Source organism: Macaca mulatta, chromosome 3 (genome assembly GCF_049350105.2).
Source record: "Macaca mulatta isolate MMU2019108-1 chromosome 3, T2T-MMU8v2.0, whole genome shotgun sequence".
Taxonomy (NCBI): Eukaryota; Metazoa; Chordata; class Mammalia; order Primates; family Cercopithecidae; genus Macaca; species Macaca mulatta.
The window spans coordinates 194,876,838-194,893,867 of NC_133408.1; the positions used below are offsets into that span (position 1 = coordinate 194,876,838).

The 17,030-nt window shown below is 53.4% G+C and overlaps 1 long non-coding RNA gene across 1 annotated transcript in view; it reads right to left on the reverse strand.

The window, feature by feature from the left end:
* Positions 1-579: 579 nt before the first annotated feature.
* Positions 580-17,030, reverse strand: part of LOC114677082 (uncharacterized) — a 37,862-nt gene continuing 21,411 nt past the window's right edge. The window contains exon 3 of the long non-coding RNA XR_003728430.2: positions 580-847. This is a non-coding gene — a long non-coding RNA (uncharacterized LOC114677082). The remainder of the gene's footprint in view (positions 848-17,030) is intronic.

Here is a 17,030-nt window from a genome sequence, read left to right on the forward strand (position 1 = left end):
TCACCTTGACTGGGCCACAGGGTACCCAGATATTTGGCTAAACATGGTCTGGGTGTTTCTATGAGGGTGTTTCAGATGAGATTAGCATTTGAATCATGGACTCAGAAAAGCAGATGGCCTCCCCAGTGCGGGTGGGCCTCGTCCAGTCCATTTGGGCCTGAATAGAACAAAAGACTGAGCAACAGAGAATTCACTCTCTGCCTGACTGCTTGAGCGGGGACATCGAGCTTCTCCTGCCTTCAGGTGGGGACATATGCCATCAGCGCTCCTGGTTCTCTGCCTTCAGGCTTGAACTGACCCACACCACGGCTTTCTGGGTCTCCAGTGTGCAGATGGCAGAATATGGACCTTCTAGACCCCTGAAATATATGAGCCAATTCCTTATAATAAACCACACACACCCACACACACACACACACACACACACACATTCTGTTGCTTCTGTGTCTCTGAAGAACCCTGAAAAATGCAGGTGTGCATTTCAGAACCCCTCTCTGAGGACATTCACAGACTCACCTGTGCCATTGCTGGCCGAGTCCACATCTCTCATACGGGGTCTTGCCCTCCTTGGTCCTCTGTCACTCGGGGTACCTGCCACCCCTCTGCCTTCTGCCCATGATCTTCACTTTCCAGCCAGCTCCTTGTCTCACTTCTGCTAATGGCCCTGCTGTCTTCTTGGGTTGAAACCATGGCATTCTCGGTACCTCTAAAAAGATCCCATCCATTATGGCTGGCTGAGCCTCTCAGCTGGACCTTCTCCAAAACATGGCCAGAGAAACAGATCCTGCCTGCCATATCCGATGGAGTCACAGGTCACCGCTGGCAGGACCGCCGGCTGGCATCAGACCTAGAAAGGGGAGGATGCAAACTAAGCCATTAAACCTGTCCTTCTTGCCAGGCTCATGAATAATCCCAGCAACACGTGTGCAGCGAGCACCTACTATGTGCAGCTCACATATTTTCTGACTCTCTGGCTAATTTTCTCTTTTGCACAGAGAAGTTAGTTTTGGCTTCCAGCAGCTTTGTGGGACACCATCGCAAGAATGGAAGATATGTGGCCATTAGGGTTCTCACCTCTGGGACCAAAAGGATCTGGACTCACTAGTTGTATAAATGTAGTCAAGTAATTTAAACTCTTAAAGCTACACATGTCCCTGTCTGTAAATTGAGAATAATAGTAGAGTAGTTGTGAGGCTTAAATATTTTATGTAGAATGTGGTTGTTGTGCAGCACACAGGAAATGCTCAGTGCATGTCAATTGTTATTACTATCACTGTACTGCATCCACAGAGGACTTGAGCGACTAACAAAAATTAAATCAAGATTGTCCCTATCGTGAGTACTTGCCTGTATTATCAAACTATACTTGAACTCACCTATTCATAAGGTTGAACCTGTCACTAGGGTTCCCTTGTGGGTTTTGGGGGGTGGAGTTCACCTGCATACCCTGGGCAGAGCTGTGAGTGCATTTATAGATTTGTAGTGTAGCTTCCTAAAATGGAAGGACTAGAGGCAACCTGAGCCACGATCATCTCCGTGTGAAGGGTGGTTGCTGAGGTCCACAGACGGCTCGGGGAGAGAAGGGGCCACATTTTCTTCAGGCTTCATGACTCAGTATGGAGCCACCAGCAGCGCTGCTCACGCTGTCTTGAGGAGCTGGGATCCGAGGCTGACACCTGACGCTGCCATGCTGGTTAGGGCTGGTTAGCACTGTTGGCAAACTGCCACCAGCCCAGCCCCCGAGCACACCCTCTCCCACTGCTTGGCGGGTGTCCCCACCCCCTAGCCCCATCCCAGCAGCGTTAGGGGTACAGCCTGCCTGAGGCCAGCGTCCACTGGAGCAGCCTGTGCCGCGCAAACCCTGGAACGCTTTGTGTATCGCCCCTCCGGGGACCCTCAGAAAATGAGATGATGTGAGGGAGCACCGTGCTGCCCTTGGAGCTCCATGACCTCCTCACCTGAACACGAAACTCTTATTTTGAGGGAACATGAATCAACAGTCCCAGAACAAGCGCAGGGAATACCGTGTGAAATAAAACTCCGGGGCTCCTGTTGGGAGAAGGAAAATATAAAAGAGAGGAAGTGAGCAGGGTGCGCCAGGAAACGTGTCAGAGGCGGCTGGGCTCCCAGATGTGTTAAGTGTGGACCCCACAGGGTGCAGCAGGAGCCTGCAGGACTTCTCAGGGCCTTTCCTGCACTAGGAGACGGCAGAGACCTGCACGGGAACATGCTCTTCCGTGGGGCCTTTTGAGGCTCATTCACTGTATTTTTTGTCTCTGGGCATTTGCTGTATTTTTTGCGCATGCAGTTGGTGGCCTGTGATATCCCAGGCAGCACGCTCAGTTTGGGCACTGTCCAGTGTCCCCTGGCAGAGGGCCCTCCTGCCCTACGCACCCTCAACCTTGAAGCAACCCCGACTTTTGGAAACTGAGATGTCATACTGGGCACTCCTCCACATTGGAGACCATCCACAGCTCTGCCTGGTACTAAAGAGTGGGCTGCGTCCCCGCTACCTCTGTGAGCCTGGGAAAGCATCATCCCAACCACCTGCCAGACAGCCCTGGCCCGCCCTCCCCGGTGCAGCCCCAGGCATTCCAACCCCGTCGCAGAATGCTTCCCAAACTACCTGCACTGCGGCCTCCTCTCCACCACCCCACTCCTCTGTGCTCCAACAGAGCCCTGTGGGGACGAATGGCTGGAGAACACATTGCTATCAGGCCTGGGAAAGGCGCTAAGACCCGGGTCCACACTCCAGCTCTGGCAGGTGGAGGCAAGGGAGCGGGAGGAATATCACCCAGACTCGAGCTTGCCTCCCAGTGTGGCTTTCCATGGCCAAGTGACCCTGCACTGCTGACTGTGTCACTGTGAGCCTCAGTTTCCTCATCTGTAAAATGGAGCCATGGATTCTGAAGCCAGGAGTTGTGTGCAATGATGTATTCAGGAAGTGAACCCAGGAGACTGGTCAGAGTGTGGGAGAAGCAGAACAGGGAATCAGAGGGGGCCAGGCCGGGGGCACCACCGAGGGCGCCTCCAGCCACGGGGAGTCCTGGGGAAAATTGCCAAGAGTCACCCTTGGCGGAAGCAAAGGAGATGGGCAGCCACAGCTGGCACTGGCCATGCAGGGCCCTGGGGATGGGGGTGGAAACGGCCTGTCAGGCCTTCCCAGCTCCCCATGTCCGACGATGCCTGGCTCCAGTGGCCTGAGATGAGGTCTCTGGGGAGCTGCCCGGGTGCTGGGCTTGAGAAAGGAAAGTTCACAGAGGGTAGGGTTTAGAGAGCAGCAAGAAGCCCAGGGTTCAATCTGCGGAAGCGTGGCCATCCCGCACCACTGGGGCCAGCCCGCCTATTGCCAGGACTGTGGTGAGGGCCCGGGAAGCCGCCTGCTTCTAGCTGAGGGCCAGCACACAGGATGCCCCTGCCCCAGGAACTCCGTTCCCCTCCAGAACACCCTCGTTCATCACAGTCTGGCCTCGTCCACATCAGCAGGATTGGGCATGGGGTGGGCCTGGGCTTAAAAGCTCAGAAAACAGTTTTAATTCTGCAAGTCATCTGGCCTGCCCCCGTTTGCCCACCTGTCCATTACAGGTGCCACTAAAGATGAGACTTAAGCTGACCAGCCTCAGATGAGACTTCCAGCCAAGGTTTGGTCTTCATGAGTAGGAGGCCTGAGGCCTGTGCCAGTCGTTTGGGTACCGCAGCCACCAATTCACCATGTGCTCCTCCAGAGCGAACAGTCCTGGCTCCCTCTCTCCTGAGCCACACTCAGGGAAACCCGAAGAATGCCTTTCTCCTCTTGGCTTGGTTGTGGTTGTGGTTGTGGTTGTGGTTGCGGCTCCAGGACAATCTGGCTGCCATGCACGCCCTGGGGAGGTTTCAGGGTAGGCACCATTGATGTGGGGTGTCTGAGGCCACCCACCTTAATAGCCATGCCTAGTCTGCAGGTGGACAGTGTGTGTGGATGGAGGTGGCCTCTGGACTTAGGGCCGGGAGTCACCAGTGATTCTGGCTGGGTCTGGCTATTTCAACCATCTTTGGGGTTCACTCCGACCCCTGTCTGGGATGGTGAGATCCCAGCAATTATGCTAAATTGACCAAAACCACAAAACTGTGACTGTTGACTGGACAGATTTGCTATCCATTAGCTGACCTTGAGGATGTCTTTGCCCCGCTGAGGCTGCGGATGAGGGGCCTCAGGCACAGGATGGGAGAGCTGCCCTCGGGCCCCCCACAGCACTGAGGCTGCAGATGAGGGGCCACGGGCACAGGAGGGGAGAGCTGCCCACGGGACCCCACGACACTCCTTGGCAGGAGAAGAGGGTCAGCATGTAGAAGTGCACAGACACCTGATGAATCTAAGAGCAAATGAATCTCTTCTTCAGTATTGCTCCTTTGGAACCAATCCCGCCTAAACCCTGAGTCTATCCACCCAGCAGACACCAATGGGTCCCCTCCGGCCTGCCTCACACAGCTGCAGCACAGCGTGTGCTGTACCGTTACAGGCGGGTCAGCCTAGTGGCCCTGGACCTAGAGATTGTGTCCGCCCTTCTGCTGCAGGACCTCACCTTAACCAATTACATCTGCACCAGCCCTGCTTCCTGGTACGTTTCTGTTGTCTGAAGCTACCAAGCTGCAAACCTGGGCAAGGAGTGGAGCTTGGATAAGAATCGCCTGGGCAAGGAGTGGAGCTTGGAATAAGAACCGCCTGGGCAATCACTGTAAACTGCAGCTCCCGAGGCCCCGCCAGAAACCCTGATTTAAGCTGCAGGCTGCAGGTGATCGTGATGACAGCCCGTTCGTTCTATGGAATGGAAGCATTCCAGCACTGTGCTAGGCAAAGATCATCCTATTTGTCTGTGGGATTGAGACCGTTATCCTTGCCTGTCAGCCCACAGTCCTCTCTCGCTTCTGACCACTGGTCACCTCTGGTTACAGCCCAAGCCCCCACCGCAGTCCAGAGCCACAGACACCCCGAACTCCTCTGAGATGGTCCTGAACATCTGCATGTCCCTGCTTCTCTGTCTGTGTATTTACAACGCCTGCTTGAGCCATATCACACCTAACCAGCAGGTGCCTCTGTGCCCAAAATGAAAAATTAATTAAGTTTAAGGCTTCAGGTTATGTAAAACAAATTAGGTCTCTGCTTCATCAATTTAAGTCCCCAAACCTTGCCACTAAGTTTACTTAGGCTGTGATATCGTTGAGTCAAATAACACAAACCTTAAAAAGCAGAAACCATGTGTGTGGAGTGATGACACAAACTCATCAACTTTAGGAACTAGGTCAAAAATAAGGTTTTCCCCCCGCATGTGGGAGAACTCCGGCCCTTGAATTATTCATGCCAATGTGTGCTCTGCTGCTTTAAACGAGACAATTGAGCGTTGGTTTGGAAGGTCATTAACACCCAGGAAAAATGCAAATGGTTTTTCCTCCTTGTTAATTGTCATAGTCTGAGAATCACCCCACATGGAAATGAAATGAAAGCAGGTTCCATCCCTGGTGGGGGAGACAGGGGCTCCCGCTACCGACAGGCTCCTCTTGGATGTCGACTGCAGAAAGTCCCCGTGGGCAGCTGTCTCTCCATGGAGACCCCGGCTTGCTGGGTGAGGAAGCAAATTGAGGTGCTATTTAAAGCGACCTCTAGTAAGTGACTAATGGGGAGTCTCTTTCTCGGGGAGGGTGGAATTGGGGTCAAAGCTCAATTAGCCTAGAAAACATCCCCTCTGCCTGACCACTGGTGAGAGCGATCCCTGGCAGAATCTGCAGCACAGGGAATTCATCCAAGCCCTGCGTTTTGGAAGCCCGTGGAGGTAGTGGGATTTGCCCAAGCTACTCAAATATCGAATGGCAGAGTTGAAACCAGAATCCCTTCTTCTCCTAAGCCCAGTGCACCTCTCTCCACACCTCCTGTCCCTGGAGAAGCCCAGATCTGAAGGTTCATGCAAAGCAACGCTCCATATCAGTAAGCACAGCTGGAGGAAAGCAGGCTTCCTCCCCACGTTGCAATCTGGAGGAGGCTCCAAATGGGAACCACAGTGCCGTTCACTGGGTCCCGTCAGGGTGGGACAGAGGGGTCATAGGTGTGCTGGGCTGGCCAAACAGTCTGGTGTGGTGCTGGTCTCCAGCTGAGAGCCCCCCTTTCCACCCCGGCTACAGCCTCCAGCACAGTCAGGAGGTCAAGGTGTTCCTCATTGACCCCGCCAGGCTCCAGGCGCCGCAACCGTGGGCAACATGGGGAAGACCCTTCCTCTCCTGTGTCTCACAGTCCCAGAAAACACAGGTAGCGGGTAAGGAGAACACGGCACGCTCACTGATGTGGGGTGAAGGGGTTAGAGAAAGCCTCAAATCGCTGGCTCCAGTTTTGCTTATCAACAACTCATTCTGTCTAGAATAGAGGTGATCAAGTCTTAGTGTCTGTAAAAATTACCCAAGAGGCTTGTTAAAAATGCAGACACTTTGGGAGGTCATGGCAGGTGTATCACTTGAGGCCAGGAGTTCGAGACCAGCCTGGCCAACATGACAAAATCCTGTCTCTACTAAAAATACAAAAAAAAAAAAAAAAAATAGCTGGGCCTGGTGGCAGGTACCTATAATCCCAGCTACTCAGGAGGCTGAGGCAGGAGAATCACTTGAACCCAGGAGGTGGAGGTTGCAGTGATTGGAGATCACGCCACTACACTCCAGCCAGGGCGACAAGAGCGAAACTCCATCTCAAAAAAAAAAAAAAAAAAAAAAAAAAAAAAAAAAACAGACTCCTGAGTCATAGCCTGGACTCCGACGTGTAGCTGTGCCTTCAGTAAGCCCTGGGTGAGACACAGATTCTGCTTTTAAACAGCTCCCTGGGTGACTCTGGCCATGTGGGAAGCTGCCATCTAGTGAGAATTCAGCCTGATATTGAGCCATACCAAGCGAGCTATCCGCTCCTGGCCACAATCCCACTGCAGTAACAAGTCCCGGATGGGGCATTCCCAGAACCTTCCTTCAGGATCCCCACAGGCCTGCTGTGCCAGACGGAATAATGGCCCCCAAGGATGTCCTCATCCCACTCCCCCGCCCCTGTGAATATATCACCTCACCTGGCAAAAAGGACTTTGCAGACAGAACTCAGTCAGAAGGTCACGCTGGGTTAACCAGATGGGCTGCGGTGATCTCCAGGGCCTCTGTAGGAGGAAAGCAGAGCATCCAGGCCAGAGCAGGAAGTGTGATGCCAGAACAGAGGTCAGAACACCGGCTCTGAACACTGGGAGGGGCCCCAAACTGGGGGCACAGGTGGCCTCAGCTGCTGGAAGGGGCAGGAACTGGAGACTACCCTGGAGTCCCCAGAGGAAACTCAGCCCTGCTGACGCCTTGATTTTGGCCCGTGAGACCCATGCTGGGCTTCTCACCTATGGGACCTGGAAGGATGATGTGTGTGGTTTCAAGTCCTGGCTTTGTGGTGATTTTTTTTTTTTTTACTGCGGTTCGTTGCAGCCGCCACAGGAATCTCCAGCGCCTCCCAGTGAGCACACTTGTGGAGGCTCCTTCCCCACCCACTGCTGACCCGGCCTCACTGTGCTCCACTCTGTCTCCAAGGAGCTTCCTGGCTTCACTTCACCAACAACCAAGAGAGGGCTCGGGGTGTCAGTCTCGGCACCGTGGAGCCTGGGGTGTGGCCGCTGCTGCCTGTGGCCTTCCAGCAAGTCCTGTCGCCCTGCGGGACGAAAGCCTCAGGGACGTGCACTCCTCAGTCCACTCAGAGCTCCGCCCAGGAGCACCATGGGATAGGGACCAGCTTGGAGGTCAGGCTGCTCCGTTGTCTTAATGAATCCACCCCCAGGAAATACTGAAGTTCCCCGCCCATCCTTCCAAGTCCAGATTTATGCGATTGCGGTTACAGCGTGGGGAGCAGGGGCTCTGCATGGGGTGGGGGCACTGGGCCTTCTCCAAGACGACGTCAGGTCTGCTGAGCTGCAGCCCCAGTTACAGCAGCAGCCCCGGGGCCGAGCACGTGTCCCCACTAGCCACACTCCCCGCAGCCTAATCCCACACGACAGGCCAGGCTCCTGGGTAAGGTCAGGGCCAAACTTGCCATGCCAGCCACCCTCCCCATGGTCTAATCCCACACAACCGGCCAGGTTCTTAACTTAGGTAAGGTCAGGGCCAACTTTGCCCCGCCAGCCACAGCCGCCACGGCCTAATCCCACACGGCAGGCCAGGTTCTTAAGTAAGTTCAGGGCCAACCTTGACCCCAACTCCTGCCTTGCGGATCATATAGCCCCCACACCTGTCACAGGACCGTGCGCCCACAGGGCAAAGGTATTTATGGAATGAACTGTGTGGGAGGAGTTTGCTGACTCTCCGCACTCTCTGGGGACTGCGTGTGGCTCCCCCGTCATCTGACCTTCCCATCCCCATGTACCGAGGGGCTCGCCACGGCATGGCTCCGCAGAGCTACCCTGTTTCCTGCACTTGAGGGGAGCCCCGTCATCCCAATTGGCCCCATTAGACATGGGAGGAGAGAAGAACGAGCGGGTGAGAAGACGACTTCCTAAACCCCAGCAGCTGCAGGAAATTCAACACTCCCTGGCAGGCACCTTCCTCCACAGGAGCGGGAACCAGTGTGGCACCAGAAGGAGATGTGGTCCTTGTTTGTAGGATGAAGCGCTGAGGCCCAGGGTGGAGAGGCGGTTCACACTTCACCCCACGCCTTTTCCCATCTGGCCTCACCCCGGTCATCCTCGCTCACGCTGCAGCCTGTGGGGTCTGGGAGCTGAGGTGCCAGGCCAGGCTACAGACTCTAAGCTTGGTCCTGCTTTGAGAAGCACACAGGAAATGCCTGCACGGAGCCACCATAAATAAGACAAGGTCCTTTCCCGGTAGGACTCACAAACCAGGACAACGGGACGAGGAAACAGAAAAGGGACAGTGCACGGGACCCGGGCTGCTTGGATTAGTAGAGACTGCTCACAAAGGCTTTGTGGAGAGGGAGACGTTGCCACGAAGTCTTGTCCTGAGCACTCAGGGATCTCCTTGGAGGGTTTTTGGCAGCAGGAGTGTGTTCCCGGCCAGCCCCACCGCCTGCAGGCACTCCGTGTGGGTCAGTGCACCATCCTTGGAGGTTTGTTGAGGGAGAAGCTAATGGAAGCGGGGGGAACTGATGAGGCCAGCGGTTTTCTCACTTAAATGGAAAGTCCTGTGTGTGGGACCCAGGCATCCCAGTAGCATTCTAAAGTCTCCCCACCATGCAGCCGCTGTGTGGCAGCCAGCGTGAGGGCCACACTAGAGGAGCTTTAAGGTTCTATTATTTGGGAGTCAGCCTCGGTAGACGACAATCAGGGGTCCAGGAGCATCTGGTGCAGAATGAATATATAGGTCAAAGGAGCTCCCACCACATGGAAGGTACGTGAGAGGGTGTGAGCTGGGTCAGGAACCTCTTTTCTGAGGCTTCTCTCCAGTCTGGTGTCCCCAGAAGCAGAGGCACCCAGGGATAAGCAAGACCAGCAGAGACTGGAGAGCAGGAAGGAAGAGGAGCTGTGGTGAGAGGGTGGACCCGACGCCACTCTGTGACCATGTGGGTCATACGGGGACCATACAGGGAGGGTCTTTGTCCACATGCGGTGGAGCCTCTGTCCATGGCATTCTCCAGGGATGACTCTCCAAGGCAGGCTCCCAGCCCTGCCTCAGCGCTCAGAGCCTACCTAGTCCTGGTCCAAAGGGTCAAAGAGACATTGAATGCACAGGCACCATGAAAGAAAGAAAGAAGGAAGCAAAGAGGGAAGGAAGGAGGGGAAGAATGAGGGAGAGGGGGAGGGAGGGAGAAAGAAGGAGAGAAGGAAGGGAGGGAGTTAAAATTTCACAAGGGATCTCTCTGGGTAAAAGCTATGCCAGAGCCAAGCATCTACAAACATGTAAATGGCCCCATTTTTCTGACAGCTGTTCAGGAGATCCTTAACAGCCCTGATGGTCTACATTAGTGGACGAGTCACAGAGCTCATGAAGAGGCGGTTTGACTATAGTTCTGCCATCATCTGGTCTCCTGATGAGACTACAGCACTGCATGGCTGTCTGAGGTTCCTGGGCTCTGAGGGACTGGGTAAGCTTACTCCATCTGGTGTCTGGTGGTTCCCAGACCCAGCTGCATGTCAGATCACCTTGGGAACTTGCTCTCCCCCATATGTTTTGGGTAGGAGGACTTGCTTTTTTTGAAGTAGAACAATCCTACAGAAAAGTGCACAATCTGAGTGTGCTGTGTGGTGAGTTTTCACAAACTAAGCACACCCATGTAGCCAGCACCGCCTCCAAAAGTAACCACGGTGGCTTCCAACATCATGGTCTAGTTTTGTCTGTTTTTTACCGTTATATACACAGAGTCACGCACTGTGCACCACATTGTGCCTGATGCTGCTTCTTCGCATTTACAAGTCTCGTCCATGTTGCATGTTGGATGTTTTAAGTCATGCAGTGGCTCATTTGCTGTGGCACCTGTGCCACGCGAGGTAAGGTAGTAATGTGGAGAAACTAGACACAGGGGTCCAGGGGTCCAGGAGCACTCTGCACTGTCTTCACAACTTTTCTGGTTATTTAAAACTATTATAAAATCAAAAGTTTTTTTTTTTTTTTTAATCAGAGGGAGAAGATTGAGAGGCGAGAGAGGAGACTTCAATTGGGCATAGAAACCTTTTCTTTAGGGGTGGAGGGAAGGTGCATCTAAATAAGTTCTTTTATCCATGAGCCTTTCTCTAGTGTTGCAGTGGGAAAATATGATACTCCAGACAGGCCACTACAAGGAACGTAGCCAAGTAATATGGTATTATGCTTCCAGAAATGAATGTACTTTTGGAGTGTTATTAATGGTGCCGTCAATGACACTATGCATAAATCAGATCATGTACTCTCTCTATATATACACACACAGTGACATAGTTTGGATCTGTGTCCCCACCCAAATCTCATGTTGAATTGTAATCAGCAGGGTTGGAGGTGGGGTCCGGTGGGAGGAGTTTGGATTGATGTTGGAGGTGGGGTGTGGTGGGAGGTGTTTGGATTGATGTTGGAGGTGGGGTCCGGTGGGAGGTGTTTGGATTGATGTGGGAGGTGGGGTGTGGTGGGAGGTGTTTGGATTGATGTTGGAGGTGGGGTGTGGTGGGAGGTGTTTGGATTGATGTTGGAGGTGGGGTCTGGTGGGAGGAGTTTGGATTGAGGTTGGAGGTGGGGCCCGGTGGGAGGTGTTTGGATTCATGTTGGAGGTGGGATCCGGTGGCAGGTGTTTGGATTGATGTTGGAGGTGGGGTCCGGTGGGAGGTGTTTGGATTGATGTTGGAGGTGGGATCCGGTGGGAGGTGTTTGGATTGATGTTGGAGGTGGGGTCCAGTGGGAGGTGTTTGGATTGAGGTTGGAGGTGGGGCCCGGTGGGAGGTGTTTGGATTCATGTTGGAGGTGGGATCTGGTGGCAGGTGTTTGGATTGATGTTGGAGGTGGGGTCCGGTGGGAGGTGTTTGGATTGATGTTGGAGGTGGGGTGTGGTGGGAGGTGTTTGGATTGATGTTGGAGGTGGGGTCTGGTGGGAGGAGTTTGGATTGAGGTTGGAGGTGGGGCCCGGTGGGAGGTGTTTGGATTCATGTTGGAGGTGGGATCTGGTGGCAGGTGTTTGGATTGATGTTGGAGGTGGGGTCCGGTGGGAGGTGTTTGGATTGATGTTGGAGGTGGGGTCCGATGGGAGGTGTTTGGATTGATGTTGGAGGTGGGGCCTGGTTTGGATTGATGTTGGAGGTGGGGTGTGGTGGGAGGTGTTTGGATTGATGTTGGAGGTGGGATCTGGTGAGAGGTGTTTGGATTGATGTTGGAGGTGGGGTGTAGTGGGAGGTGTTTGGATTGATGTTGGAGGTGGGATCTGGTGGGAGGTGTTTGGATTGATGTTGGAGGTGGGGCCTGGTATGGATTGATGTTGGAGGTGGGTTGTGGTGGGAGGTGTTTGGATTGATGTTGGAGGTGGGGCCTGGTTTGGATTGATGTTGGAGGTGGGGTGTAGTGGGAGGTGTTTGGATTGATGTTGGAGGTGGGATCTGGTGGGAGGTGTTTGGATTGATGTTGGAGGTGGGGTCTGGAGTTTGGATTGATGTTGGAGGTGGGGCCCGGTGGCAGGTGTTTGGACTGATGTTGGAGGTGGGATCTGGTGGGAGGTGTTTGGATTGATGTTGGAGGTGGGGCATGGTTTGGATTGATGTTGGAGGTGGGGTGTAGTGGGAGGTGTTTGGATTGATGTTGGAGGTGGGATCTGGTGGGAGGTGTTTGGATTGATGTTGGAGGTGGGGCCCGGTGGGAGGTGTTTGGATTGATGTTGGAAATGGGGTCTGGAGTTTGGATTGATGTTGGAGGTGGGGCCCGGTGGCAGGTGTTTGGATTGATGTTGGAGGTGGGGCCCGGTGGGAGGTGTTTGGATTGATGTTGGAAATGGGGTCTGGAGTTTGGATTGATGTTGGAGGTGGGGCCCGGTGGCAGGTGTTTGGATTGATGTTGGAGGTGGGGCCTGGTTTGGATTGATGTTGGAGGTGGGGTGTGGTGGGAGGTGTTTGGATTGATGTTGGAGGTGGGGCCTGGTTTGGATTGATGTTGGAGGTGGGGTGTGGTGGGAGGTGTTTGGATTGATGTTGGAGGTGGGATCTGGTGCGAGGTGTTTGGATTGATGTTGGGGGTGGGGCCCGGTGGGAGGTGTTTGGATTGATGTTGGAGGTGGGGTCTGGAGTTTGGATTGATGTTGGAGGTGGGGCCCGGTGGCAGGTGTTTGGACTGATGTTGGAGGTGGGATCTGGTGGGAGGTGTTTGGATTGATGTTGGAGGTGGGGCATGGTTTGGATTGATGTTGGAGGTGGGGTGTGGTGGGAGGTGTTTGGATTGATGTTGGAGGTGGGGCCTGGTTTGGATTGATGTTGGAGGTGGGGTATGGTGGGAGGTGTTTGGATTGATGTTGGAGGTGGGATCTGGTGGGAGGTGTTTGGATTGATGTTGGAGGTGGGGTCTGGTGGGCGGTGTTTGGATTGATGTTGGAGGTGGGGCCCGGTGAGGGGTGTTTGGATTGATGTTGGAGGTGGGGTCCGGTGGGAGGTGTTTGGATTGATGTTGGAGGTGGGGTCCGGTGGGAGGTGTTTGGATTGATGTTGGAGGTGGGGCCCGATGGGAGGATTTTGGATTGATGTTGGAGGTGGGGCCTGGTGGGAGGTGTTTGGATTGATGTTGGAGGTGGGGTGTGGTGGGAGGTGTTTGGATTGATGTTGGAGGTGGGGTCCGGTGGGAGGAGTTTGGATTGATGTTGGAGGTGGGACCTGGTGGGAGGTGTTTGGATTGATATTGGAGGTGGGGCCCGGTGGGAGGTGTTTGGATTGATGTTGGAGGTGGGGTCTGGTGGGAGGTGTTTGGATTGATGTTGGAGGTGGGGTGTGGTGGGAGGAGTTTGGATTGATGTTGGAGGTGGGGTCTGGTGGGAGGTGTTTGGATTGATGTTGGAGGTGGGGCCTGGTGGCAGGTGTTTGGATTGATGATGGAGGTGGGATCCGGTGGGAGGTGTTTGGATTGATGTTGGAGGTGGGGCCCGATGGGAGGTGTTTGGATTGATGTTGGAGGTGGGGTCCGGTGGGAGGAGTTTGGATTGATGTTGGTGGTGGGGCCTGGTGGGAGGTGTTTGGATTGATATTGGAGGTGGGGTGTGGTGGGAGGAGTTTGGATTGATGTTGGAGGTGGGGTCCGGTGGGAGGTGTTTGGATTGATGTTGGAGGTGGGGCCTGGTGGAAGGAGTTTGGATTGATGTTGGAGGTGGGGCCTGGTGGGAGGAGTTTGGATTGATGTTGGAGGTGGGGTGTGGTGGGAGGTGTTTGGATTGATGTTGGAGGTGGGGTCTGGTGGGAGGTGTTTGGATTGATGTGGGAGGTGGGGTCTGATGTTTGAATTGATGTTGGAGGTGGGGTCTGGTGGGAGGTGTTTGGATTGATGTTGGAGGTGGGGTGTGGTGGGAGGTGTTTGGATTGATGTTGGAGGTGGGGCTTGGTGGGAGGTGTTTGGATTGATGTTGGAGGTGGGGTCTGGTGGGAGGAGTTTGGATTGATGTTGGAGGTGGGGCTTGGTGGGAGGTGTTTGGATTATGGGGATGGATCCCTTATGAATGGCTAATATTCAGCATATTAGACTCCAAATGACTGACATTTCAAACATTTAGAACCACTGTCAAAAGAAGCACCTGCAGAGGACCCTCAGACAACGCAGTGCAGGCCTGGCTGGCACCAAGCAGTGGCCCAGCAGGACTGTTTGGGTGGCCAGTGTTTCTCCTGGTTTGTTGTTCATGTTCTGGCTTTATTTTGCTATATGGGAATCATAACTATTTTGTTGCAGATTTACAATATTTTTTCTTTTATGGTGTTCAGGTCTTGTGTCTTGTAGAGAAATGGGAAATAGAAAATTTCCCTACGTCAATGTTAGTGTTTTGTCTCTTTTCCCCATGCTTATTTCTAGACATTTTGTGTTTTCTTTTGACATTTAAATCTGCAATTCATCTGGAATTTATCTGTAAGAAGTAAGGTAAAAGATCCAGCTTTTTTTTTTCAGGGAGTGACCAAAGGTAGTTATTTAAACACTATTTATTGAATAACTCATCTTTTCCCCCTGCTGATTCAAATTGTCACTTCTATCGTAAACCAAAATCCTATATATATCTGTGCCAATGTCTAGACTCAATATTTTATTCCATTGACCTTTGTGTCTATTCAAAGTCAACTACAGGAGCTTTACAATATGTTTAATATCTGGGGCTACTCTTTGCTTGGTACTCTTCCTTTGCAGCTGTTTTCTGGCAGTTCTTGGATGTTTATTTTCCACAAGAAAGTCAACGGCGACCTTTCTAATTTAAAAAGTATCTTGGTATTTTTGGAAGGAGCTTAAACATGATCTCCTCCTATATGAGAAGCAGGTGTTTCTCTGCACTGATTGAAGCATCCTCATCTATCCCCCATCCCGATGTAAATAATAATGGCTGTAGCTGTGGCACATGCCTGTAGTCCCAGCTACTCAGAAGGCTGAGGTGGGAGGATTGCTTGAGCCCAGGAGGCCGAGGCTGCAGTGAGCTAGGACTGCACCACTGCACTCCAGCTTGGGCAACAGAGCAAGACTCTAAAATACTGCTAGTACTGATGGTGATGATGACCATGAAGAACTATAACACAGGTTCTCCTATGTTCAAGGGCACCATCGATTCTGCAAATCCATAGATTCTGCCCCTCTGTCTCTCTCACCAACTTCCCCAAACCCCAGCCTGGCCCTCAGAAAAATCAGTATTGACTTAGCTATTCTTCTCCAAGGTCTTAGAGGGGCTGTCAGGAAGCAGGAATCATGGACCCCTAGCAACCAAGTTAGACCCACCTGTCCCAGGCCAAATGCAGAGAAATCATTCAGAGGCATTCAAGATGAACGCGAAGCGTGTTTCCGAGGAAGCTGTTCACATGATCAACGCAGGCCCTGCCGCCATCAGTCACGCAAGGCAGCTCCTGCACAGGCTAGCTTCTCAGTGCCATCTGTATTTCTCCAGACTGCGTTTTCCCTGACCTCCCTCCCAGCTTGTCTGCCTCAATTTCAAGACCCCTGTCCTCTCCTGCTTGCTGCCTTCTGGATATCCTCCAGGCTGTCAGGGTCCCTCCCTCCCTGTCCCCCTTAACACAAGAGGCTCAGAGCACGTGCAGCTTCCTGTTCAGATGTGGTCTGAGCAGTGGACATGAAAATATCACCTCCATGGTCCAAGCACTGATTTCCTTATTGTCTTCGCTCCTCTCTGAATTCCACCAACGTCCTGCCCACCTGAGCTACCTCTGTCCCCCTCCCCATGTCCTAGCCTCCCCCATGGAACTGAACACCCCAGGGTCGTGCTGGGCTTTAGTCTGGCCTGAACCTGAACAAGGGCTGCCTGGGACCTTGGTAGACCTCCCATCACTGGCCAGGGGCAGGATGAAAATGCAGAAATGGGCCAAGAAAGAAGATCATGGAGGACCCTCCTGGCCACCTCATTCTTTCACGACCCCTTCTCCAATAATAACTGTTTGTGTATTCCACCTGGTCACCTGCTCCCACCGCCGCTCTGTAAAGCAACCACCTCCAAAACCTCAGCTCCACTCCAGCTCCCTCACGGCTCCTGCTTAGGCTCAAAGCTGTGGCTGGGCAGCCCCCTCCCTCACCCTCTGGGATGCTCCAGTCCGTTCACCTGCCCCCTTGGGGCTTCCCCCACACAGACTCTCCCACCATCACTGGGATCTTGGAAACACCCTTCCCTGGCTAGCTTCTCTCCTCCGTCATTCTCACCGGACAGAACCCCTGCTCCTGCTCCCTGCCTGCACCCCTTCTCACTGCTTCTGCCATCCCACCATCCTCTCTTACCAGGACTCGCCACTGACTCCCTCCTTCCACTCCTGTCCACCTATGTTCAGTACAGCAGCCAAAATGATCTTCCTGTAAGCAAATCAGCTCCCTTGGATAAATCTTCCAGGCACTTCCATCCACCACCCTGGAATTCAAGCTCTACCAGAGCCTGCAGGGCCCCCTTTCCCTGCTCCCAGAATACCTCCCATCATACCTCCCGGCACGCCGTCCCCCTCACTCCACCCCACTCCCTTCGGCCTTTTTATTTTCCACGACGGCCCAGGCTGGTTCCCTCTGAGCCCTCTGTACCTGCCGTTTTCTGGCTGGAATGAAGCCTTTCAGTGTTCCTTCAAGTCTCAGTCCTTCCCATCCTCTGGGCCGTCCCCAAATGTCTCCACCTTAGGGAGGGTTTTCCTGACCACCCAACCTACAGGGCCCTCACCCAGCACTCTTGACCATGCCACACTGCCCTGTTTGCCTTTTCTTAAGCTTTTGGCAGCACGAACCTGTCTTGTCAATGTGTTTGTCTGTTTGATTGATGGCTGGACTATGGGGGGCTAGAAAGAGCCCAGCTCCCTGGTGCAATCCCAGAGCCCACATCCCAACCCTGTGCTGGCTTCCTTTTGATCAGAGGAGAACTCTTAATAACTGAGGGGACTGTTTCA